Below are 25,945 nucleotides of genomic sequence, written 5' to 3' on the forward strand. Positions count from 1 at the left end.
TGCCTGTGTCTGTTAACTCTTTCTTGAGTCTTGGGGCCTGATCCTGGCTGGTGCTCAGCAGAAGTAACTTCCATTCACAACAAAGGCTGAGCAACTCTCAGGATTAGGTCCTTAGAGCTCAAATCTAGAATAAGGGTTGGTGAAGTGTATCCAAGGGCAGAATTTGCCCCATAGTTTATACTTCCTGTGCAAAAACAAACCATTAATACAGCACACCACACTACCAGATGTGTCACTGAATATGTTTTTGGCAGTATTCCAGAAATATATGGATAGCTCAACAAGACCACTCTGATAGTGATCTTCAACAGCCCCAAAGAAAAGTGTGCAAAGTCTTCCCATGTGCTACAAACTTTGGTTTACTTTTTCATAGAAAAATAGAATATCAAGGAAGGGACCTCAGGAGACATCTAGTCCAACCCCATGCTCAAAGCAGGACCAATTCCCAACTAAATCATCCCAGCCAGGACTTTGTCAAGCCTGACCTTAAAAACCTCTAAGGAAGGAGATTCCACTACCTCCCTGGGTAACCCATTCCCAGTGCTTCACCACCCTTCTAGTGAAAAAGTTTTTCCTATTATCCCATCTAAATCTCCCTGACTGCAACTTGATTACTCCTTGTTCTGTCATCTGGTACCACTGAGAACAGTCTTTGGAATCCTCTTTCAGGTAGTTGACAGCAGCTATTTTGTGGTGCTGTTGCCTCTGGAGAACAGGTAAAGGGTGAATAAGAAACAGAGGACTTGGAAGTGCAATGGAAATATAAGTTAATCTCAGACTTGTCACAAGAACAATGAGAAGGAGTAAGAAGCAGCCCTGCTTCTTGAGATTTTATCTTATTGCTGAATACTTAATGATTATTGCCACTGCCTAGGTGTACTGGAGATGGAGTGTGCATGCGCACAATTGCATATTTATTTATCAGATTCCAGCCCCTTCATGCCGGAAGTTGGGTTTTTCCAGCATGACATCCATGGCTGGAAATGGACATATCAAAACCATTTGTGCCATAGAATTATCACCATTTTGTTAGCTGTCTAAGCCTTAACCGTCACCTGTGTTATCTTCTTTAATGTGGGCTTTTATCTGATCACTGAGGTCTTTAATGCAATGTAGCTCCATTTTTTGTGTTTTACTCTCCACCCTTCACCCTCTCTCCACTCACATACTGGATTATGTGGGCTAATTAAAGCAGGATATTGTGACTGTAGATGAAACCATTTTATTTGGGGCATGCGCACTGTAAGGGTGTTCTTGAGTGTCAAAGATTTTGCTGTTATGGGGGCAAGTCATTCCCTTTGTCTGTCACTCTCCCTGCCTCCATGTATGTGGGAGCTGGTGCATGGGGTAGGTGGGAATGGCATTCTAGGAGGCTACCGGGTGGAATCAGCACCCCTGCCTGCAGCAAAGCAGTCCTCCCCGGAGCTGCAGTTGCAGAAGCACAGAGGGGTAAGTGTGGAGGCAGCCCAAGGATATGGCTGGTGGAGCTGTGACTACACTGCCCCAGTGGACGTGAGGGAAGAGAGTGCATCTGTCAGGGGATGGTATGCATGGACTGGATGTAGTTTTCTAGCAAATACGGCAGCAACTTGTGGGAAAGTGAAAGTTTTCTTATATATTTCCACAACTGTGAAACAATAGAGGATACAAGAGATTCTGACAATAGCTGTAGCATCTCAGCAGAGCTGGATAACTGACTGCTTGGAGTGGTGGGGACTTCACCTGAAAATGCTAGGTAGGAGCTGAGTAATTGGTTACCTCTCTTCTTCTGCATGTCAGTGAGGATGTTAGTACTTAGTGCAGTGGCTGTTGCTGCTATAAATGGTCTATTCCTATATAGTGGTTTTCTTGTGTGTGAAATTGATAGGCAGCACGTGCAGCCACACAACACTTGGGGGAGTAAATAGGCAGGCAGCATCCTATGTGCACAATGGAAGGGGCAGGTTTGCATGGAGGAGGGTTCTTACTGCCTTGCAGGGCGTATCGTCCATGTCGCTGCCTAAAGCATGTTCATAATAAGAGTGTAACCTAAACAAATAGCCACACAGTCAAATCCAGGATTGCAACTCTGAAAGGATCACCATAGTAACCAGGGGGTAGAGCATGTGAAGGGGTGGGGGAGTACAGCTCCAAATCTTTGGCTAGAGTGAGAGGGGGTGGTCCCTGTGACGGGATCCCTGGGGTGCAGTCTGGGACTGTGGAACTGCTGTGCCCCCTTAACTCTCTCCAGCCTGGGCTGTCTCTCACAATGCCTTCCTAGTGACCAGCAGCAAACCCCTCCAGGTGCTGTACTCACTCAGCAGAACCTCACGTGGAGTCCCACACATCCAGTTAGATTGTAGGAATGCTCCCAGAGCCACTCACGAATCACACAAAGAAAGGTACCAGAGCCAAATCCCCCTAGCTCCCAGCCTTGTACCTCAGGAATATACCATCTTGTACTTCTGAAGGCGGGCAGTGAAAATTTATTAATTGGTTCATCACTTCAGCAATGGAAAGTGGATATACACCAGCCTTTGCAAGATTTGCCACACACTTCATACAAACTCACTGGTAAAGATAAACAATTAAAGAAATGTATTGACTCTAAAAGATAGATTTTAAGTGATATTAAGTGATAGGCAAGAAGTCAGAGTTAGTTACCAAAATAAAATAAAATAAAATAAAATATAAGCACAGTCTAAACTCTCAACACCATTAGACTGGGCAACATCTAGATTAAGCAGTTTTTCTCACCCCACTGGATATTGCAGTTCTTAATATACGGGTTTGTTCCTTAAACCTGGGCTAATCTCCTCTGTTGGAGTCTTGTCTTCTCCTCAGTGTCTTAGTTGCTTGTAGCGTAGGTGGGGGCAGGAGAAGGGTCCCACATGTGGCCACTGCATCTGTTCTACAACCTCAATCCCATGTTCTTGGGGAGCGCTAGTCCAGGCATGTCTGGAGGCATTACTGAGTCTCCAGGCAAGGTTGAGCAATTGCCCCTGTGTGGCCTCATGCAGGTGAGTCATTGCGTTGTAGCTCCCTTGCTAAGACAATGGTTGTTGATGGGCTGTTTGACACCCCACCTGGGTGTTGGTTACTTTCCTTGCTGTTGCCTCTGGGGAGCTAATATCTGGCTGATTCCCCAATGTACAGCATGTTTCAGTGACCACCATACAACACAAGTCTCATAACTTCATATGCATTAATGATGTACATATATGGACAGAGAAATAACTTTCAACAGATCATGACCTTTCCCCTGACACCTTACAAGGCATGCTTTATATGTAAGATCAGAGTTGTATAGATATGAGCACTATGGGGGTTACAGGACGCTCCCCCAAGGTATAGAATGTCATAGCCCCATCCTGCCTTAGATAAGCAATGTTCCCCGACAACTCCCCCCTCCGTAAAATAGCACTGCAAGAGCTCCTCCTCCTGCCACAATCTACTTTAATCCCTGCTGTTGAGCATTCCTCTTAAGGCACTCTGACATGCTTTGGGGGGGAGAAGTTAGCCTCCAGGATGGGCAGGGGGAGGTAGTGGAAAGCCATGTATGCCCCTGCCTCCAGGTGAGCTGAGGATTGCTCCAGCATGGGGTGTGGGCCCTGGTTTCCAATGCACTGCAGAGTTGGTTTGGGTATTGCTAGGGTGACCAGACATCCCATTTTTAAAGGGACAGTCCCATATTTAAACCCTCCTGCAGGTGTCCTGAATTTTTCTTTAAAATAGGCTAATTGTCCCTTATTTTCTGCTCCTCCACCCCAATCAGTACTGGTGGGTCCTTCTGCTGGCCAGATCCCTGCTCACTAGTCTACCTGCCCACCAGCAGTGAATGGGGAAGAGGGTCCAGTGACTGACGGTGGGGGTGGGTATGTAAAGCTGGTGGCTGGGCAAAGGTGCACCGTGCAGGGCTGGTTGTGTAATGTGGGTGGGGAGAAGGAGAAGGGATTTCCAGCCTGTTCCCACCCCAAACCTGCAGGCTCCACAGCACCCTCTTCTCTCACCCCCTCCTGTGACCCCCCGCCCTGAGTCCTCCCCAAAGGGAGCATGGGGCTGCTCTGTTCCCCTAGGCACTCTCCTCTGCTGAGCCACCTCTCTGGCCAGGTTTGCTGAAGATCCTGCAGTCAGGTTCCCTGGGCCATTGTGCACAATGCATCCTTAGGGCTTAACCCCTTCCTGCCTGGGCTGTAGCCGGGGCGGGGACGGGACAGGAGGCGGCTAGGTTATGTTGGTGGCCAGAAGCAGCCTGGAGGTGTTAGCTGCCTTTTGACACTGTGTGGGCAGGAAGGGATGAGCTCTGCAAGACACAGACCTGATCATCCCTTCCCTTGCTCCTCCTCCCCTGCAGCTGGAAGCAGTTCCTGTCCCTTCTCTCCTGCACAGTGCTGAAAGGCTGCTGCTGCTGGCCACATTCTGGTGTGAACCCTGGCAGAAATCTGGGGAGGTGGGTCATGTGATCCTGCATATCCCCAGGGGCAGCTCCAGGCACCAGCACGCCAAGCGTGTGCCTGGGGATGCAAGCCACGGGGGGCGCTCTGCTGGTCGCCGCGAGGGCGGTAGACGGTTGCCTTCGGCAGCTTGCCTGCGGAGGATCTGCTGGTCTTGCGGCTTCAGTGGACCTCCTGGAGGCGTGCCGCCAAATCCGCGGGTCCGGGGACCTCCCTCAAGCAAGCCACCAAAGGCAGCCTGCCTGCTGCACTTGGGGCTAGAGCTGCCCCTGCATATCCCTCCCCCTATGTATTGTCTTGGGAAGCTGCGATGCCAGATACCAGGAGAGGCGGGTCTGTCCTGGGTCCAGCCAGGCATGGAGTGCCAAGCAGAGAGGCTTGGGTCGGTCGGTCACCCTGTGTGAGAGAGGTGTATGGGAGTGTGTGAGTGTCACCCCTCCCCAAGTGAACTCCAAAGCCTTAAAGATAAGAAGTTATTACACAGTATTTCTTTTTAACAGGGGCTCAGTCAACCTGATATTAATTTGAACATATGTAGTGCATAGTTCTGACTGATCGTCATTGAATTTGCTTAAATACGAGTAATTTTACCAGGTGTCCCGTATTCAGCATAGGGAAATATGGTCACCCTAGGTATCGTGTACCCAACAATCCTGCTTCACTTGAATGAAATATGGAAACTTCAGTGGAAGCAGGCAGGACTGATCCCCAGAACAAGCAGAATGGGAGATAGTTAGGAGAGAAGTACCAGATCCTCAACCTGCTCCCAGGGCTTCTGTGGGAGCAGCATTGGGGCCACTGTGAGTAGGGGGAAATAGAAAGAAGGAGAAAGATAAACTAGTGCTTCACTGGTTTCATCCAAGATTGCTTCATTCCTAATGTGTTGAGTGGCTGTGGCCAGTAGCTCCACAGAGGTTGTGGACAGGTCCCAGCTCCCACATGCACTTTAAATATAGGGTAGGGCGGGGGGAACTTATTTGCCAGGTGTGTTTAAAAAAAAAAACTTGTTTATCAGGCACAGTTAATAAAGGGCTATACTTACCAATTCTATAACAGTGGCCGACATAGCTGCCCTTACTTATAAGTGAGGTCTCAAATCCAGTGAGTAGTAATAACACCTACCCCTTATACAGGGCTTTTCAACTGTAGATCTTACAGTGCTTTATGAAGGAGATTATATTGTTGTTCTTGTTTTATGGATCGAGGGGAAGGTTATGCAAGGTCACCCAGCAGCAGAGCTAGGACTAGAATTCACATCTCCTGAATCCCAGCTCAATGGTCTAGTCACTAGGCCACACTGCCTCCCTGAGACTCTTCAATGTGAATAGGGGCTGAAGCCTGGGACCCATAGGAACCTCTGGTAGTTTTTTACAGAGCAGTGTCTGCTCTCAGGCTCCTTAACTATAAACAAAAACCAGGTGATACTTTCTAGACTGTAGCAGCTGGCCACTCCCATGGGAAATGTATGAAGGGGTCTAACCGGTCTCTGCCTTCGTCCTCCTTTCTGTCTCCCTAACATTTCATAACTATGTTCTTTGTTAAAAGACCTACAGTGGAGGAGATGCAGCCGCTTTTTGTGCCAGAGATTTGAATTTGATCCTTTCAAACATCAAAAATCAATACTCCTGTGGAGAAGTAGTGGGTGCTATTTTCTAAACCTTGTTTACAGCTATATTGTTCTTTCAGGCACGTTATCTGATTCAGCGTCTTCTGCATACTTGACCACATTTTACAAAGCATTTTCTGAGCATATAATGACACTATTATCTTCATCCACCCTGCTGAGAGTGGCACTGGGCTTACAATAAATATCTACTTCAGGCTATACAAATACGGTGCACAGTATCCGTCTAGCTGGGGGAAGAAGCCCTTAATTTACATCCCAGAAAGCACTAGGGTGTGACAAAGGTCATCAGCTGGCACTGCACCTTCAGCTGGAATGAAATATATCTATGCGTGATGACTGCTTTGTTTGAAAAAAGAGATCACTGATGCTGATGGGATTGTTCAGCTTTTTTTGCTCTTCTACCGAAGAGGCTGTAGATAGCTCAGTCAGCACTGGAGAACTTCAGATCTATATTAAGCCTGAACCCTGAACTGTTTTGTTTGTAACACTCCAACCTCAAAGTTTTATTCTTTTATTTTGAAGAGCAGTGGTATTTGAACAGATCCACAGCTACTCGAGACTTTCTGGGTGTCACTGCTACCTGTGCTACTGGCCACTTGGAGTTTCAAGGCAGCAGTAGCAGGGATAGAACTGAGATCTCCCCACTGAAAGGTGCAGCCCTTGTGCTTGATCTAAAGAAGAATGACCATTGGTAGTGTAGGGTCAATGGCACACAGTTAAGCAATTCTGATTCCAGCCGTGGATGGCAATGGTATATGCTTGCGCGCTCTCTCTCGCTCTCTCTCATTGTTCATTACAATAGTTTGCACCTAAATAGCACCTTTTATTAGTGGCTCTCAAAGTACTTTGCCTGCCTTAATGGATGAATCCTTTTGTGACATACAAACCCATTTTGCTGATGGGTAAACTGAGCTACTAGGGGTTTAAATCACTTGGCCAAGCAAGGGATCATAGGGAATCATTGGCATTGATAGTCCTTAGTACCCTGAGTTGGCCCATTATCATGATCCGTTTTTAAAAAAGCACACTACTGAAAGGGAGGCAGAGCAGTGGTTAGACTGTTTGCCCATATTACACAGAATGATATCTGTCTTTTACCGTTATCCTCTGTACTTGCTGCAGTTTGGTGAGAGAGGGGTGAGAGGTGGCCTTATGTCCATATCAATGCTAAATCCTGGAGTGGCTCTAAATTACTCCTGTCTTCCCACAACCTCCAGAGGCTCTTCTTCAGAGAAGGGTTCTCCACCCACATTCCCTTTTCCCTGGGAAACACCTGCTGTGCTACCTGGGGAATTTCCCCATGCCAGGGGTTCCCTGCTTCTCAGGTATGCTGGAGTTGTCTGCTTTGTGACCAGTTCACAATGATGACAACCAGCACCGTTAATCATTACTTTGCCTTCTCTTAATGCTTTTAGATCCTGAAAGTTGCTAGGAGTGCAAAGACAAAGGTTACTAGGAGGTTAAAAGGTAAAGTCCAAGGATATGTTTGCCATCCCATGGGGCTTTATTTGCAAAGAAAATGCAGTAATGGGAATGAATCAGATAAAGTTAATAAACATATTAATGAAGCCTCAGAGCACTTACCATTTCATTCCTGCTTTAGAATAACAAAACCTCAGCTGGGTTTTATTAGGTGTCACATTCTAGCAAGGGGAAGATGGTTTGCATCTTCCAGGACATTTGTTCAGTGTAGTATGCTCAGTCAGCCTTTGAGATACAGGGAATGGGATTCAAATGGCAGGTATGCAGAACATATATATATATATATATTGCTGGTCTTGAGGGAGGCCTAGCCTAACTCCCCTACTGTGGGAAGGGAGCAGGAAAACTCCCCTTGCAGAGATTCTTGCACATTCCACTATCCAGGGCAGGGTGAGTAATTTAATTTAATAATTGGAGACATACCTATCTCAGAGCTGGAAGAGACCCTGAAAGGTCATTGAGTCCAGCCCCCTGCCTTCACTAGCAGGACCAAGTACTGATTTTTGCCCCAGATCCCTAAGTAGCCCTCTCAAGGATTGAACTCACAACCCTGGATTTAGCAGGCCAATGCTCAAACCACTGAGCTATCCCTCCCCCCTTTCCTTACTCTTGAGTTTTGCCCTTTCCTCACCCTGGAATAAGCATGAAGTTCTGACCCAGGCATGGCTCTCAGGGATGAGCTGAAGGCCAAGATCTTCACAGCTGCTTTGTGCAGGCCCACCCTGCTCCTTTCCCCTAGCTCCCCATTAGCACAGTTTCAGAGGGCTGCTGACAGGGCTTTCCCTCTGAGAAACAGCCCCAGGGACCCCCATTTACATGGGATTCCACAGCACAAGATGGGCCCCTGCTCAAGGGCTGAGAAAGAGCCCAGAGTGTTCTGGGCTGAAAATAAATCCATTGGGAGGGGTATTAGCTTCCAAGGAGAGGGTTGTCCTGAGTGGAAAGTGTTAAGAGCCCATGCAAACAGCTGAACAAAGGAAATAAATTACAGTGCCCGGCAACAACAAACGTGGGCCCCCTTATTCTGGAGCTCTGTCCACTCATTGTTTACATAAGGACAGACACTGATCTCTTTTGTAATAGAAATGGGACCGTGGGTGGCCTGTGATGTTCGCAGAACAGCCATGCAGTTTGGATGTGGAGAAACTTAGCTTTTGGATGCTTACCCAAGTTCTGAGCTTTCAGAGGGTTGCCCACCCCTAGTTATAATATAGTGTATCAAGGAAGAAATTACCTTTGGTTTTAAGACAGTTGGGAGCCAGTAATCTCCCCTCAGACGTTTTCCTGTGGTGGGTGGTAGGAAGAAAAGAAACCCCTGCATAGAATCTTTCCCTTTATTTTCAAAATAATATATTCTCAGAACATTTTCTGGGCCTGATCAGATATCCCAAGACACACGTTATGAGATGGTAGGATAATGAGGCAACTGAGTGGCTGCTTTCAGCATTTGAAAGCCGGGCATTACCCTCCTCTGGAGGTATACCCTGCTGTTTTGTGTCTCAGCGTCTGATAAAATAAAAATGTGAGTGTTTGGAAAGTCTCTAATGACAGTAGCCCATTAAAGTGAATGGTTAGATTCCTGGAATTAGGACTTAGATCAAGAACTGCAGCTCTGGAATTAGCAAAGATCTGTACGATGCCAAGGAGGGGCCACATATCAGTGCAATTATTCTCCACGGGACCAAGAGAAAACAAAAAGGAGGAAATGACTAAGCAACTGCGTGCCATTAAGCAAGTGCATGGCACTGGTTAGATTAATTGAGAGTACTCTGATGGATGGAGAAGCTTTTAGTCATCAGAGTCTCATAGCTTCTAAAGGGTGACACCGTGAGAACATATCCTAAGGTACCAATTACAAAAAAAAAAAAAAAAAGCCAAAGATAAATGAAAAGGAAGCCAGAGGGAATATAAAATCATTAAAGAAACTCCTAATAAAGTGGAAGAAATGTCAATAGGAATGCGGAACTAATGGGGCAGTCTTCTAAAAATTTTATTTTCACTGAAATTTAAAATAATGTCACTCATTCGCTTTTGACATTATTCATCTTTGATCTTACTATTCAGCGCAAGAAAAGTTGTAAATTTGGGGTACTGACCCTTGTCTATGTATTTACCAGATAGTAATTGCCCAAAGATTTATTTATTAGCCAAGGCATGATTGATTTATGGGAGTTTTGCTTGATCAAGTTAATTACAAACGATAACTTACGATGCCTCTTTACTCTTTGGAAGGCCTGGCAGTCAGGAGAATGTTTTCCCATTGTTCTTGAGAGTGATAACGCTGTTGCAGTGATAACATTTTGACATGGGTCTGGATCAACAGTGTGCTTTTGGATCACTTACCTGTGGGAGATAAAATGGTTACCACCATCAATAATCTCCTTGACATGAACCCATAAGTTTTAGCAAAGTCAAATTGAAAATATTATTTCCTTATGACTGAGGTAAATCAATTCACTAGTGTTCAAACGCTGAAAAAAGATGTTTAAATGGTAACTTATTCATAATTCTACCAGGAAAAATTAAATAAAACTCAAAAGATATTGTACTTCACACACAAAAAATGTTCCTCTTAAATACTAAATTAAGAAAAAATGACATTTTATTAGAACATAAGCATAGTCCATTATATAAGCACAAACTTTATTCTTAAAAATGAGAAGTGAATAAGAATTTGTTAATCCCAAATACAACCTTAGAATGTTGTCCAGGAAAAACAATTGTAAATCATAGATCTAATGATTTGAATGCAGCCCTTTAGAAGGGAGGCAGCACCCCTCTACACCTTATAAAAATATCATCAACAAACCATTAATTTAGGTTTTGCTACATTTTTGGAGCTTCTTAAACAGATGGTCAAGTCAGAGGATACAGTCAAGAATACTTTGAAATATTGAGACTAATGCTGATTTCACATATACCAGGTTTAACACCCCAAAGTCAATGGGGCTTAATTATCCTTTTTAGTACTTAATGATTATGGATGGATTCAAACTCTTGATTGAAATTAAGCTAATGTTTAAATGCTATGCGGATTTAGGACCTAAATGAGTAATTCCATTTACAGCTATATAGTTTCACTGGTGTATATTTGGGAGGTATTCAAAATCCAGAACTTAGTCTGGACTTCACTTCTTGGGATGATCTCTAGTCAGTATCAGAAATGTTGTGAACCCCAAGAATTAAAACATCATGAGATTCTTAAAATTGTGATTTACAAAATAATAAATTTGGGAGGTTTTTTTAATTTGCCTGATCGTTTAAGAGCCTCTAGCATCCACTTTTTCAAGCTTTTCACCATAACCGTGAGGACTAGAAACATACTTATTCTTTTACATGAAAGCTGAGATTCACACATAAACACATGACTCCAGGAGTTGGGGCATTAAGAAAAATACCATATATCATGAGATGTAATGAAATTATGAGACTTGGCAACCTTGGTAAAACTGGGTGTGGATTTGGTGTTCTAGAACTATTACCATGTGTTTTCCTGATCAGAGTCCCGTTCAGGCTGAACTCTGGGAGTTTGTTGCATTTGGATGAACACTTCCAGGGCTGGTCCTCTTCTTTCTCATCTTTTATTTTAAATCCCCTCTCAAAATCTCCTCAAACTAGAGCTTCTTAAATCTAAACAATAAAAATAAAACATGAAAAAAAAATTTTGTTACCCTCAGGCATTTGTTTTAAACTTCCTAAGTAACTGCATTGTAAAGTTGTCTTGTCTTGTCCCATATCCTTCCTATCTCTTGTTCTTGTCTGAGCATAGATGATAAGTTCTTCACGATAGGCTCTCTCTCTTATTCTGTATCATGAAGTGCCATGAATGTGAATGACACTAGATATGTCATAAATAATAATATATTAAATTGGGAAAAATATACAAGTGGATTTGATTTTGTAAAACCTCACTGGTCAGGTTTGGTTTGTTTTACAAAACCAATCTATTACAAAACAAAACAAGAGTGGGATACACCCGAGAACACCGTTGGGCCTGTTGCTATTGTGTCAGCAGGAAGGGTTCTAATATGCACACCACCGCTACAACCATTAGTAGACTCCCTGTGCAAGGCACCAAAGAGCAACAAACTCCATTCTAAACCAAGGCAAATCCGTAAAACTGATTTGGGGCTGGAATTTTCAGGATCTTAAGGGAGTTAGGCATCCAACACCAATTAACCTGCAAGGGAGTTTGGGCACCCAAAGGCTCCTTTAAAGATCATAGCCTTTAAAAAACCCGAGCTGTAGATCAGGCTTCGTATCTTTTTCCAGACAAGCTGGCCCATCCCTAATTACCACAAAGAAGCTGACCTCTTTGAAAGCCACACACTGAGGCTTTTCTCTTGGCTGACAGACAACTGTCAGCCAGGCAAGAGCTACTAATTAGTAATTGATAAATATAAGTGTGCTGTCTTCCCTGAGTAGAGTACCACTTGATGATAATAATTAATTGTTCATTGATTCCCATAGGTTGACCTGAGATCTGCTCAGTTACTTCTGTGCCTTTCATGTTTGCAGATTAGGGTGAATGTTGTTGGTTGGAGCTGCAGTGGGAGTGTTCCTAAGCCTCCAAACTTCTTGAGAAAGGGACATGCTGCACCGGTTTTTACTGTAAATGTAGGACCATAAAAAAAAAAAGGCAGCACATTTTACAATCATCCTGGCACATTCTGCTCTCATTTCCACCATGGCAAATCCAGAGTAAATACACTGACTTCATATCACCTGCTGCTTTGACTCATACTGTTATTAATACAACTATCCCACCTGTTGAAGGTGGGTGTGAATCTTTATTTCACATTTTCTGATTTTCTATTTTAATTGTGTGACACCAGTATTTTAATATTATTGAAACATTGTGATGTTTAATTCCAGAACTTCCAGTAGCCATGTAAGGAAATGTGTCATGAGTGCAAACAGTACTGTAGTGAAAACTGTGGTGTTTTCACTTAAAAAAAGAAAGACAGAAATAAATGTTTGTTTATTAGGGGAGAGCCCAGGGATCAGTCAAAATAAAGATCCCATTGTGCTCAGCAATGTACAAACACAGAGTAGCAGCAGAACCTGTCCCAAAGAGCCTACTCTCCAAATAGACAAGACAGGTAAAGAATAGAGGACATGAGGAGAACATATAGACAGAGCAACCAATGTGATGGCAGCAAATGTCATCTTAGTTACATGATTTTTATTGGGGGAGGGGAGGTCATTAGCAGGGGATAAGCTAAATAGAAAGACAAGGGAAGGGAAAAGAGTGAGGGAGACAGGGCAGAGGAAAAGAGGAAGGGGATCAAGATAGAAGGGAAAAGCCTGGAGTTAGGCTTGATGAAGAGATTATGAGAGGTTGGAGCAAACAGACCATTTTCAGAGACACTTTGAGACTCCCCTTGGGTCTCTTGGGTTGGAGAGCAGAACCGCTCTGAAGTAGACACTGTCATGAACATGTATTAGGAAGGGTAAGGATATTTAGGCCTCGATTCCACAAATACTTAGACTCCTCACATGCACCAAGTTAAGCGTGTACTTAAATCTTTTCCAGAGCGGGTCTTTACCGTGTGATACTGTGTATTTTCAGCCCTTATGGGGATTGAGCTCTACCCAGGAAGGCATATATAATCCAGAATCCCAAAGAGCATGGGGCTGGTTTTTCAAGCGTTCAGAACCGGTGCCAGATTTTAAAAAATGATCAGCTCCTAGCAACTCCCATTGCAACAATTACGGCCAGAATTTCAAAGAACTCCGCACCCAGTGTGCTCTTTTGAAAATCCAGCCACATATTGGGTGCCTAAATGCAAGTCTGAATTCTTTTAAAAAAAAATCTGGCCTCAGTTGTGGGTGCTGAGTCCTTCTGGAAATTCCAGCCATTGTAACACGGACAGTAAGATTACACTGTATGTGCATAGTAGCCATCACTTCTGAAAGTTAAATCTCTCCACCACTTAATTTCCCCTGGAAAATAATAATAGCAAAATAGTAAACCCATAGCTGAGCCATGTAATGTACTTCAAAACCTTCTAGTTATCACAGTGCTTAAAACAGTGAATTTATTTTAATTATTTTTAAACTTTAAATATATTAAAACAATAGAAATTCAATATTTATTTGTTGATTTAGACTATGTGCAAAATTAACTGCCCTAGTACAAAGGATGATTAAAGCGCTGATCAAGCAAAAATTTAGGCACATGCTTAATTTATACATGTGAGCAAGCAGTACCACTGAAGTTTATGTGACTACTCAGTTGCATAAGGTTACTCGCATACTTAAGTGTTTGCTGGGTCAGAACCTGAGTTTGGTATAACATGCACAGTATAGAAGAAAGATTTTACAAAGGGAGAGTTTAATGTTGCTCCTATTGAAATCAATGCAAATTTTGTCTTTGACTAAAACTGGAGAAGAAATTGGCCCTGAAACATGGTACTCAGAATGGACTTGCAGCTCAACATAACCCAAACACAACAATCAAACCACTTTAAAAAATAAAATAAAATTGGTTTAAAAAATGTGTCCCAGAGCAAATACTTGCACAGCAAGTATGTGTTTCAAGTGCACTTTTATGGTCATTTATTATCCTATAAACTTCCTAAAACAGTACTTATTTCCCAGTCGGAATGACTCATTTGTTATGGAAAAGCTTATCCAGCCTTTACAGTAGCAACACAGACATGCCTCTCTAATGCAAATTATTCTGTTATGGGAAAATACCTTGCGTGTTATTTCACAAGCAAATTTACATTGGTCTGTAATTGATCAGGTAAGTGCTGTGCAAAGGCACAGAAGGGTTAATGCTGTCATTTCTAAAAGGACTTTTATGGCTTGTGACAGCCTTCAAAAAATTCAGGGATGGGTCTTTATCATTTGTGTTCTGTAGCTGTTACAGTCTGCAATCCATGCATTGAATGTAAAGGGGAGCTGTTCACCATCGGTCACTGAGTCTTCTTCCCAGGATTAAATGTACACAGCCCAGTTCATATAAGAAAATAGATTTTTCCCTCCATGCTCTCCTGTCACGTACAGTAGAACAAGCAAACCCTTTTGTATTTTCATTTATAGTCACTAGGGGAAGAGAAGTCAAAATTATTGTATGGCACAGTTGTTGTTATGATCAAACTCAGGTTTACTGGGGAAAGTGGGGGAGGGGGAGGAAGAGAGCTAGATTCTCAGGACCACCAGAGCTTCGAGCTAGGCATCTTGGGCAGAGGCCATGTGAGATTTCTGCCACTTTTGCATTCTCCTGATCCTGAGGGCTTCTGGGATTTTCTATGTTACATTGACTTTATGGCCCTCCAGCATCTGGGAAGCGCACTCCCAACCCACCTTGGAACACCCTGTGTGCTTGTGGGGGATGGGGACAGGAGTAGGTAGAGTAGAACCAGTCTTGCCAGCCTGTCACACGAGGATTCCCCTGCACAAAGGGCAAGCAGCTAGTACAATTTTATGGCTGCTTTGTATTGCCAGAGCAGTCAGATGGGGTGCGGTTGAGATTGAATCAGACCCAGCATATTTATTAGCTGCCATGAGCATTCAGCTCAGTCTGCCTCCACTCGGACTTCTGCAGACTCTAGCTCCCACTGGACATGATCAGTACAGACACTAGCATAGCCACTGACAGACTAGTGTGAGACGTTACCCTTACATACACTGTTTTTAGCGGCTTTAATTCCTCTCTTCCTTTTGAAATAACAGTACATATAGCTAGTAAGTAGACTGTGAAATACTTCTCAGAATCACTTAACCAACCTTGGGCTGCCTTTCCATCCTATATGCATGAATCTTCCTGGGTTTCCCAGGCCATGACTCACTCTTGTTAAGCCACAATGTAAACCAACCCAGGTGGAGCATGGACTTGGCCACCTTGGCATAATGGTGCGTATAATGATGTTGAGGTTTGTAACTTCGGGGGGCTGGTGCCTGCAATGACTCTGTTGCCTCTGCTACAGATTCTGCCATTCCTTTTCTCTTCCTGGAACAATTGTTTTTTCACCTTGGTCTTCAGTATCAACGGATATGAGAGCTGTTTCGAGTCTACCCCAATGATTTCTCAACCATCCTGTTGCTCTGTGGCAGTATGTTGAAGTGAGAATGTGCTCAGTTTGGTATGTCTCAGCTAACACCTGAAATTCCTCACTTGAGAGCTGAAGGTCTCTTATCAGTGATCGGAACCTCTAGGATTTCAAATTTGATATGTTGTATGTTGTAATTTGATATATGTAATCACCATTCTGCACTTTGTAGTGTGTAACTCTGTATACAAATGCCAGCACCTCCTTTCCAGAGTTCTTAGATATCCTGGTGAAAGTCACCCAGGAAAGCCCACAGTTAGTAGTTTACTGACAGTAGATTTGGCTTAATTTTAAAATGCAGTGGACCTGGTTCACCACTGCATGGCTCCTGTTTTAAGACAGTGTAGCTCCAGTGTAGACCAGTAAAAAACTGGAATAATGCACTGTGAATCAGGTCCAGTACTTTACAAATGGTGATTAATGCTTTGAACTGATCACGTTTTTATATCTGTCTTTGCAGTGCCAGACAATGTAACTTTCAGCAATTCCTTGAATGGTGTGACAGACCCAGGCCCAGTGGGGTACAGGAGTCTGGTCCTACTGGTATCCAGGAGGTGGGTGGGCTTTTAAAGGACTTCTCCCCAGCCTAAGGGGAGGATCCACAGGTCTGTGACACCAACTAATTCCGTGGGACGACTAATGAAAAAAACAGGATCGAGAGTGAGGTCACAGGGCTAAACGAAGGGAACCTGGTGGGGACACCAGGCAAAGAACCCTGGACAACGCCCACTGCTCCTCGAAGGCATCAAGGGAGCCAGCGGACGCCGCCCAGAGGAACTCTGCCAGGATGCGTGAACGGATGGAGGAGACCCAAAGTCACAGGAAATCCCATCAGCCAACCTCCTCTCCCTGGTTTTGTAGATGGCTAGTTTGACCAGGGCCAAGAGGAGGCTGACAAGGAGATCCCGCAACATTAACATTTTTAAAAATCTCCATTTTTGCTGGCCATTAACCCTACCTTAGTTACACTAGTCTGTCGCTATTGGTATTTTGAAGGTAAGAAGCAATGATACTGAGAGAGAGAGAGTGAGAGAGAGAGAGATTTGTTCATCTTCTGTGACAAAGAAATGAAATTGGGAGTCTGATTGTGTCCCCCATCCTTTTACAGCTGATCTGGTGAAATGCGATATTCCCTCAAGCACATCCTGATGAAAAAACTGAACTGACACTAAAGAAGCTGTTGTAGGGTGGGGGTGGGAGGGTGAAAAGGGAAGGGTTCACATTCTTTAGGTGATCTAAGGCCAAATTCTCATCTGTTGTAAACTGATGCAGTTCTATGGACTCCAGTTTACACCAGCAGAGAATCTAGCCCCTTATCCTTTAGACTGAAAGATTATATCACCACTTACACAGTACAGGGAGAAGGGTGTAGGAAGCTTGTCTATTCCAGCAGCAAAGTAAATGACTCCTCTTCTCCCTACAATGCCATCAGGGGAGTTTCTCTTGCATACATACACCTTACCCAAACAACTTACATCCACACACTGGTTTCTGGGGCACACAAATAATCTGTTGATTTAACAGTTAATCAGCAATGTAAGTCCCTAAAAGACACATCCCAGGCTGAACTTGTTTTGCATACCACCTCTCAAGATGCTAAACCTTTCCCTGCCTTCCATGGACCACAATGTAATACTAAATCCCCAGCCATACAGTACTGCCACAGTGTGAAACACAGAACCGCATCTTCCTTCAGCCCCTCCCAGGAGAAAGTACAATGAAGTGCAATAATTCCCATGGAACTCGTCTAGGTTTGTGCTTGGACCCTTATACACTCACCTCTTGAATCAGGAAACAGCTCCTAACTTTAAGCATTGGCCTGCTAAACCCAGGGTTGTGAGCTTAATCCTTGAGGGGCCATTTAGGGATTTGGGGCAAAAATCTGTCTGGGGATTGGCCCTGCTTTGAGCAGAGGGTAGGACTAGATGACCTCCTGAGGTCCCTTCCAACCTGATATTCTATGATTCCAGCTGATGAATTTACACCAGGTTAGCCCATTCCAAGTCGCATCCAATAGATACCCAACATGACTAAGAAGTTGTAGATAGCATTAAGTCTGATTCAGAATGCTTTTCCTCTAAAAGGTCAGTATGTGGATGGAGGATGCACTGCCCACTTTCTATTCCCTGCTTATTGTGATATCCAGTGTGTGACAAAGTTCCTCCTCTACCTTGGTGGGTCCTGCGCTTATTGGCAGATTTGCTCACCTCAGTGATCTTCCCCACAGTCTGGGTCAACTCCTCCTGTGTCTGATCAGGAGTTGGGAGGTTTGGGGGGAACCCGGCCCGCCCTCTACTCCGGGTTCCAGCCCAGGGCCCTGTGGAGGCAGCTGTCTATAGTACCTCCTGTAACAGCTGCATAACAGCTACAACTCCCTGGGCTACTTCCCATGGCCTCCTCCAAACACTTCTTTATCCTTACCACAGGATCTTCCTCCTGATGTCTGATAATGCTTGTCTCCTAAATCCTCCAGCAGTACACTCTCTCACTCTCAGCTTCTTGCTCCTCACTCGCACTCTCTCCTCTGGCTTCTCTTTGCCTGACTGGAGTGAGCTCCTTTTTAAAGCCAGGTGCCCTGATTGGCTGCCTTGATTGGCTGCAGGTGTTCTAATTAAGTAGCTATCTCTACGCCCTTCTAGAAAGATCTTAATTGGCTCCAGGTGCCTTGATTAACCTGGAGCAACTGCCATTTGGTTACCATGGTCCTAGGGATTTGTTTAGCCTGGGGCTAACATACCTGTTTCTCAGTACTTTACTGTAGCCATCTGGCCTTGCCCCATCACAAGTGGCTCTGAAAAACACTTGAGCTTTTATCCATAATCCCAATAGCTAGATCTCATTCAAGTGCAGGTAAACCCCAAATGTCTAAATTCCAGTCAAATAGAAGTTGGTTATTTCTCCTGGGGCTATGTGTATATGAAGGAACACCTCAGTGGAGCTGTGAGGGTGAATAGTAGGGTAACAGAGCATTTGAGAGCTGGAGAGGGCAAGCTAGAACTTGGGCAGGTTGGGTTGGGGGAACAGGAAAAGGTAGAGTTGTGCATTGCTGCCCCCAGAGGATGCCTGCTCTAGGGACATCCCGCAACCAGCTGCAGGGTAACACTGCACAACCTGCCTTTTCCTACTCACTTTCCTTTCCAGCTGCTATTCCCCCACCATCCTTCTCTACTATCCTGCCCTATCCTGAGTGCAGAAGCTTCACTCCTGCGATACTTAGAATCTCCACAACATCTTCGCTTCTGTACTTTTCAGGGTTGGAGCTTCTGGTCATCCAACCCCCTGACTGTGTGAAGCCTTTGGATGCCTCCAGGACCTTCAGGGTTCAGGGGTACATGCCCTAGCCCATCCTCAATCTGCATTAATCTCAGGTTTCCTTTTTTCTTAATACGACTCAATCCCTTAGAGGCCAGTGAAAGAACCCCCTGCCCAGGCTTGGTGTTATGGAGGCTTGGGGAGGGCCAGCATTGCGAGGAGCTGGGGAGCCACTTAGGTTCTAGTAGTAGGTTCTCTGGAGCTGGGTGGGTTTAAGGAGCTGCTGCAGTTTATCCACAGGCAACTCATTTGAAACTGGGATGGAGTCAGAGCAGATCCAAGGGGGCTCTTTCCCCACTGTGACCCAGGAACCTCTTTGTGCCTGCTTGCAGAGGGTGCAGTGTTTTACAAGGATTTTTTGGGTGAAGTATATGCCCAATAATTCACCAAAGGCTGGCATGTGAGGGCTCTACCAAGAGCCCAGAGCCCCCTAGTCATTATAACGATTGTGAAATGTACAAATGGGTAATATTTAAGCAGTTGTGTATCTCTAATGAAAACTGTCACACCCACTCCCCACTGCTTCTTTCCTCTGCCCGGTGTGTGGATTAGCTGTCATTGTGCAAGGCTCGGAGGCCTACATTTTGGAAGGCAGGGGGCAGATCCACCTATGGCAGCTCCGGTTTCTGTTCTGTTGGAATAAGAATAACATCTGTTAAATACAAACTCTCATGCTTTAATACAAAGAACAGCATACCCTGCACCACACTGCTCCCCTCGTCTGTCCCACACCCCGGGAAGCCACACTCAGGGCTTGTCTACATGAGCAATTAGGTCACAGCAAGCTGGGGTGTAAATCTATCCCCCACTAGCCTGCCCTGGACTGTGGCCATGTGGACCCTGCTAATGCACACTAAGAGTTCCCTAGTGTTTTTTAATCTATGCCACTCTGACGGGAGAGTAAGGCAAAGCGCACTAAGGAACTGTTAGCGCACGACAGCAGGTCAACACAGACACTTAGTGAGCAGCAGACTAATGCAGGGTAGACTCACGCCCTGCTTCCATGAACTAATTAGAGCTGCTCAAAATTTTGACTTAAAAGCTTTTTCAACAAAAAATAGGGGTTTGATGCATTTGTTTTCCCTAAAAAAAATTACCCCATTGTCAATATTTTTCAATTTTTGTCTTTGAAATGGTAGAAAGAGAGTGTGTGTGGGGGGGAGGGATTTCCAGCTTTTTCTTACTTGTTTTACCCTCTCCCCTACCAAAAATGGAGAAAAGGTTTAAAAAATGAGAGAGGGGAAAACCCCCACAAAAATTCAAAATTAAATCTTTCAAAATGAGAATAAAATTTTCACGTTTAAAAAATATTTTATAATGGTTTTGTTTAAAAAATGAAGTAAATGTGAAAAGTTTCAAACAAAATTAAAACTTAGGTTTTTTTAAAGTTTTTACAACCCTCCCAAATTTCCACCAGTCCTCCCCCCGCCCCATTCACTCTTCCCATTTCAATGGCTCTCCTCTCTGTGCGCCTTTCTTTCACACCCGTATCTAAGCAGAACACACACTCACTAGCATAGGAGTGAGAGCATGCTGAACTTTTGAACCCACAATATTCAAGTGGGTTTGAAATGAGGCAAAAGGCATTAGTCCTGCCTGAGATATCTGTGCTTATTTAAAAGCAGGTACATTTTAACAATACAACCCCACGATCCTTTTTTGCAAGTTATACTCAAAACATTTGTAAGGCTTTATCTACATGCCAAATATATTCACATTGAAGAATCTGGCACCAGCACGGTGATAGTTAAAGTTAAGTTGTAGTTGATGTTGCCACTTCTGTTCTGTCCTTGGTCTGCTTTACCTATTTTGATTGTAAGCTCTTTGGGCAGGGCCTGTCTCTTACTATGTACAGGGCCTAGCACAATTGGGTTTGGATCTCTAAAGGAGCCTCTAGGTGTTGTTGTAATATACATAATAATGGTGGCAGATCTCAGTCCTGCTAGCTGATCCAGGTAGATAGTCCTTTGCAGCCACGCACGGTCCATGGGCTTCCGTTTGTGCTAAGCCCCAGTGAAGTCAGGAGGGTTCCACTTTTGTGCAGGTGTCTGCTTTTGCGGCTCAGCTTGCTGTATCACGTCCATGCTTCCAATATGATAGAATAAACTAGCTCTTAACCATCAGTGTAAGCAACCTGGTGCCAGATGACAGTAAATCAAATGTAGCCATTTCTTTCTTGTAGCAACACCAGAGGCCACAGTGAGCCAAACTGATCCCTGAGGTAGAGCACTGAAATCATCAGTGAATTCAGTGGAGTTACACCAGGGTTAGATTTGCTTCCTCCTCCACGCACCCTTTGTCTAGTGAAATCACAGGGCAAAACAGAAAGGGAAGGAGTGGTCCAGTACCTCCCAATGCTTGCTATCCGCTGTCATTTCACACTGACCAGCAAGAGCAGCATATTAACAATCTCCACACCTGAGTCTGCTTCCTTTCTGCAAAACTCAAAGCAGACGTCACCCTCCAAGGTTTTAATTAATCGTCTCGCTCTCTTTTTTTTCCCCTTTCCCCTTTTGGGTCATACTCTTAAGTGTCTATCAGTTTGATGGCACCTCAGGGAGTCTTTTGTTCTGAACAGGTGAAAAATTGTACCCACAAAAAGAGTTCCCCGTCCAATCAATTCTCGCTAACAATTTTATTGATTAGCTGCAGTAACATTTTTCATTTATTAATTATGAAGAAGATGTTCCAGGGATTTTTTAAAGTTAACCATTGTGATTTTTCCCTCCCCTTGTAGGAACAAGGCTGCAGTTAGTTCTCAATGAAGGTATTATTAGTAATTTAGAGGAGATCTATTAACGTTTCTCTGGTTTTATCCGGTAGTCAGAATCTTCATTTGGAGCCACATAAAATTAGTCTGAGGAACTGATTGTTTGAAAAATATGGGGCGGTACTTTTCAATAATATGCTAGCGTGAAAATATCATCCCGTTATTATGTCTAGGGTAGTGGATATTCAAATAATTAATGAATTGCCACCAATATGAAATCCAACATAGTTTTGTATTTATTAACATTATTTTAGGTAACAGCTTGAAGGAAATTTTATGACAGGAGCTGAAGGACAAGTTGTTTGCTACTACTGAACAGAGCACTGACCTTTCTGAAGTCTAGCAGCTATAATTAAAAGCCTTATTCAGCAGAAAAGAGCCCGTGGTTTCCTGTGCTGTGGAAGTTTACTGAAGGTCACAGATCTGGCTTCCACCTCCTCCTTCCAAGTAATTCAGCAGAAAATTTGGCTGGGCTGCAGAACTGTCATCAGCTGGTTCTGTGATGCTTCCCACAACACAAGAGCTGCTTGGAGATGGAGAGATCATGACAATAAATCTTCATCAGCCCCTTTCCTCTGCCACTTGCATCCTTACAGGATTTTCTACCTGATGCAATAGGGCCAAAAGTGGGTCCAATGCAGTAAAATAATCTGAATTGGTTCAGAAGCCTCAAGCCATCGCTGGTCCCATTTGACCTTAACCTTTATGGGTCTATGATGATTCCTTCCTGCAGTCCTATGCTAACCAGCCCACATTGATTTGGTCGAATCCTTTGAAGGATGGGGGAGAGGAGAGACTTTTTTCTCATTTAAAGATTTTTACCTTGGCTTTTTATATTTCTACATGGCTCAGCACTTTTATTTAGCATCAGTGTTTCTTGCTACCCATGCTCTGCACCCTCCAGCCCCTTATCTAGCAATCTTCTAAGCCCTTGCTGTCCTTCAGATATTAATCTGTGTTTGCTTAAATGTCTCTAAAGCTGCTAGTGAAAAAGGCCAGGCAACACTTTCGTGATGGTCCTCGCACAGCTGAGATCAGAAAGGCAGCCAAAGCTTCAGTTGCTTCTCACAGCCTCACACGGATTATCAAATTTGTTGTCTTTCCAAACCTGGGCTGCAAATATTGCGAGAACACGCTCTCAAGAGACTTCAGCAATCTCTGCTGTCAGTTTTTCTGGGAGGATAGCACCAGGAGATCAGAGTCTTTCATGGTAATCTGGCATTTGTGCTTGCTAACATATGACTGGGACATCAGCAGTTGTGCCTCGTCATTGGAGCAGGAGTTGGAAGCCAGGAATCAGAGCCTAGGCTCAAAGCTAGAGTCAGAGGCCAGGTGCCTGAGCCAGGGATCTGTGCCAAAGTCAGAGGTCAGGAATTGGAGCCAACAGTCAGTACTGGGTTACCTGGAGTGAGGTGAGACTGGGACCAAGGAGGAGTATCCCAGCTTGGGTGAATGCTTTGAGCAGCCATTGAACTGCTACTGCTGCTGGGTTTAGGAGCTGGTCTGCTGACTTTTCCAACAAATCAGGCAGCCTATTACAAGCCAGCTGCACTCCTAGGTTGCCAGAGGATTGGCTTTGCTGCCTGACGCTTCCAGTCCTGGTTGGAACCAAGAGGTGAGTGACAATGAAAAATAACAGGGGACAAAATTATCACTGTATTAGAACCTCAAAAAAAGGTCCAGTCCAGATTTCGTGCAAAGGAACACATTGGTTTTTGTTTTACCAGAGCTAATTTGCTCTTCCCCTGGTTAAGCACAGAGACGCCTAGAGATAAAATATTCTGGACTCATCCTGCTCATTGATGCCCATTGACTTCAATAACAAGATCAGACTTTTTATAGTTACAGAAACTTTATCATGGTCTCGTCCAATCCTGTCTTGTTCTCGTAGCCTGCGCCCGTGTCCTTTTAGGAAACCATCAACACACCACAGGGGAGACTCCCAGTACGCTACGGTCATGCCTGAAGGTTCCAGCCAATATCAGGACCTCTTTTTGCCAGGCACTGTACAAACACAGTGTAAAAGTCAGGCCGTGCCCTAAAAAATTAAAAATCTAAATGAACAAGACAGACAGATGTATCATCATTCCTCATTTTATAGTGGGAACACAGAGAGAGAAGAATTGGCTACAGGTAGTCTGTGGGAGAGCTGCAGATTAAAGCCAGCAAGTCCCCCAAGCCAGTCAGTGCCTTAAACACAAGACCATTCTTCCTCAACCTTATAAAGCCATTTTTTCTCCTTTACTGTAAAGATATTTCATTGTATAAACACAGAAGGAAAGAAACTCATCTCAATAAACAAAGCAACCCAGCCAGCATTAAGGGAACTGAAAATATTCAGGCAATCTGAAGCCAGCAAGAATCCTCACCTGTTCTATATCACAGCCTAATACTAAACCAGCACACTATGGAGAAAGCAGTGTGAGTTTGTGGCCCACTGAACACTGTTAATTTTCAAAGTGTATTACAATTACAGAAACACCCTGTGCTGGAGAACTTTGTGTTGAACCACTGTGAAAATCCACAAAGTTTAATAGCTCTCAGCATTTCTAATTTCATGCTTGCGGTGGGTTGTCTTGTGCTTGCACACCTAACAGCAGCAGAGAGGGAAAAAAGATGGAGACACAGTGGTTCAAAACCTCTGATAGGACTTTTTTTTCTTTCATGTGGTTGGTAATATTTAACTCCATTGTGGGTTTTATTGCTTCTCTGAGCTAATGGAATGGAAGCCGAATGTATTCATCTGACTTATTCTTGTCTCAAGATGGGCATCTAAAAATATACTGTTAATGTTTATGCACATACGTTACATACACACTGTGAGGAAAATAGACTACCCAGGCCTTCTTGCTGTAGGACCTGATTCAGCACAACACTTTAACTTTAAACTCATGCTTAAGTGCTTCGCTGAATAAGGACAGAATTAAGCCAATGCTTGAATTTAAGCACATGCTTAACTGCTTTGCTGAACTGGGGCTTTATGTGTCCTGTGCAACCACAAGTTTAATTCCCAGCAGGCCAGACTTAGCTTTTCATTCTTGCAAGGCAGTGAGTTTTATGCCGTTGATTATGCATAGGGTCTTTTGAATAGGATGTTCTGGCCAGTTAGTACCCTCCTACCCACACATGGCATTAGCAGAGGGTGAAATGACTGGAAAGTGTTTGGGATATCGATATTCAAGTAAAAAAATTTCAAATGTGGGTGTCCCAAGTCCACTATAGGCATCCAAATAAAAGTGGCCTGTTTTCCAAAGGGGCCAAGCACCTGATCTCCCATTGGCTTCTGTCTGCAATTTTGTTCAATACACTTGAAATATTTATGTAACTTGGGCCCTCAACACCTCTGAAAATCCAGGCCACTTATCCATATGAATTTGTATGCCTTACTTTGGGGGCCCAGATTTGAAAAGGCCTTTGCATTGTTCTCTACAAACCCTCACTAAGTGCAACAGGCTAAAAAATTGTGGGAACCCCAGATTTTTTTAACCTCGATGTGCCAGTTCAGTGCTGAGTCAGGAACAGCTCATGGAGCAAATGGTTGCATCACTCTCATGCTGCAACAGCTTGTCTTCACTGTCTCTGGAGTTCCTCCCTCTGCCCCAACCTCTTTATTCCCCCAATCCTCAGACCTATGTCTTCACTCCCGCCTTTGTTGGCTGGCTTGCCTGGTATGCTCCTGCAGCAACTTGTTTAGGCCCATCAACACAGCGGCCGATGATAAATATGTCCAAGAAAAATAGCTACTTCTAGTGTTCCCTTGTTCTTACTCCCTTGGCAGTGCTCCAAAATGGCCTTCCCCAAAATCACTGTACCTTAAAACCACGTCTCATGCATTTAAGAAGAGATCCCAGAGATCTCTTTGAAAAATCAAGACTTCCCCATTGTGCCTTGGCAAAATCTCTCCCTTATAGTGGCCTTAGTCACTATTATACCTTAGACAAAGAAATATGACTGAATGAGGAAAGCAGTGTAGAATTGAGTTTAACCTTTTTTTTTCATTTTTTGCTGGGGAATGTGCTTAGACCACAAATCACGTTACAGTTAGAACCTTCTAAATCATTTAATCCATCCATTTTTTTTATTTTTTTTTATAATGGCTGGATATGAGCCATATTCTGAAAGGTCATTGAATAATCCTGCGATTTACCTAATTTGCAGCTCATCACATGAATGTTAAACATTTAGTCACCTCATTCACTCAGTCATACTCTCTCTCTCTCTGTCTCTTCCCCCCCGACCCCTCTCCAAGGAGGTGCATACA

The sequence above is a fragment of the Chelonoidis abingdonii genome, chromosome 6 (genome assembly GCF_003597395.2).
Source record: "Chelonoidis abingdonii isolate Lonesome George chromosome 6, CheloAbing_2.0, whole genome shotgun sequence".
In the NCBI taxonomy this organism is placed as follows: Eukaryota; Metazoa; Chordata; order Testudines; family Testudinidae; genus Chelonoidis; species Chelonoidis abingdonii.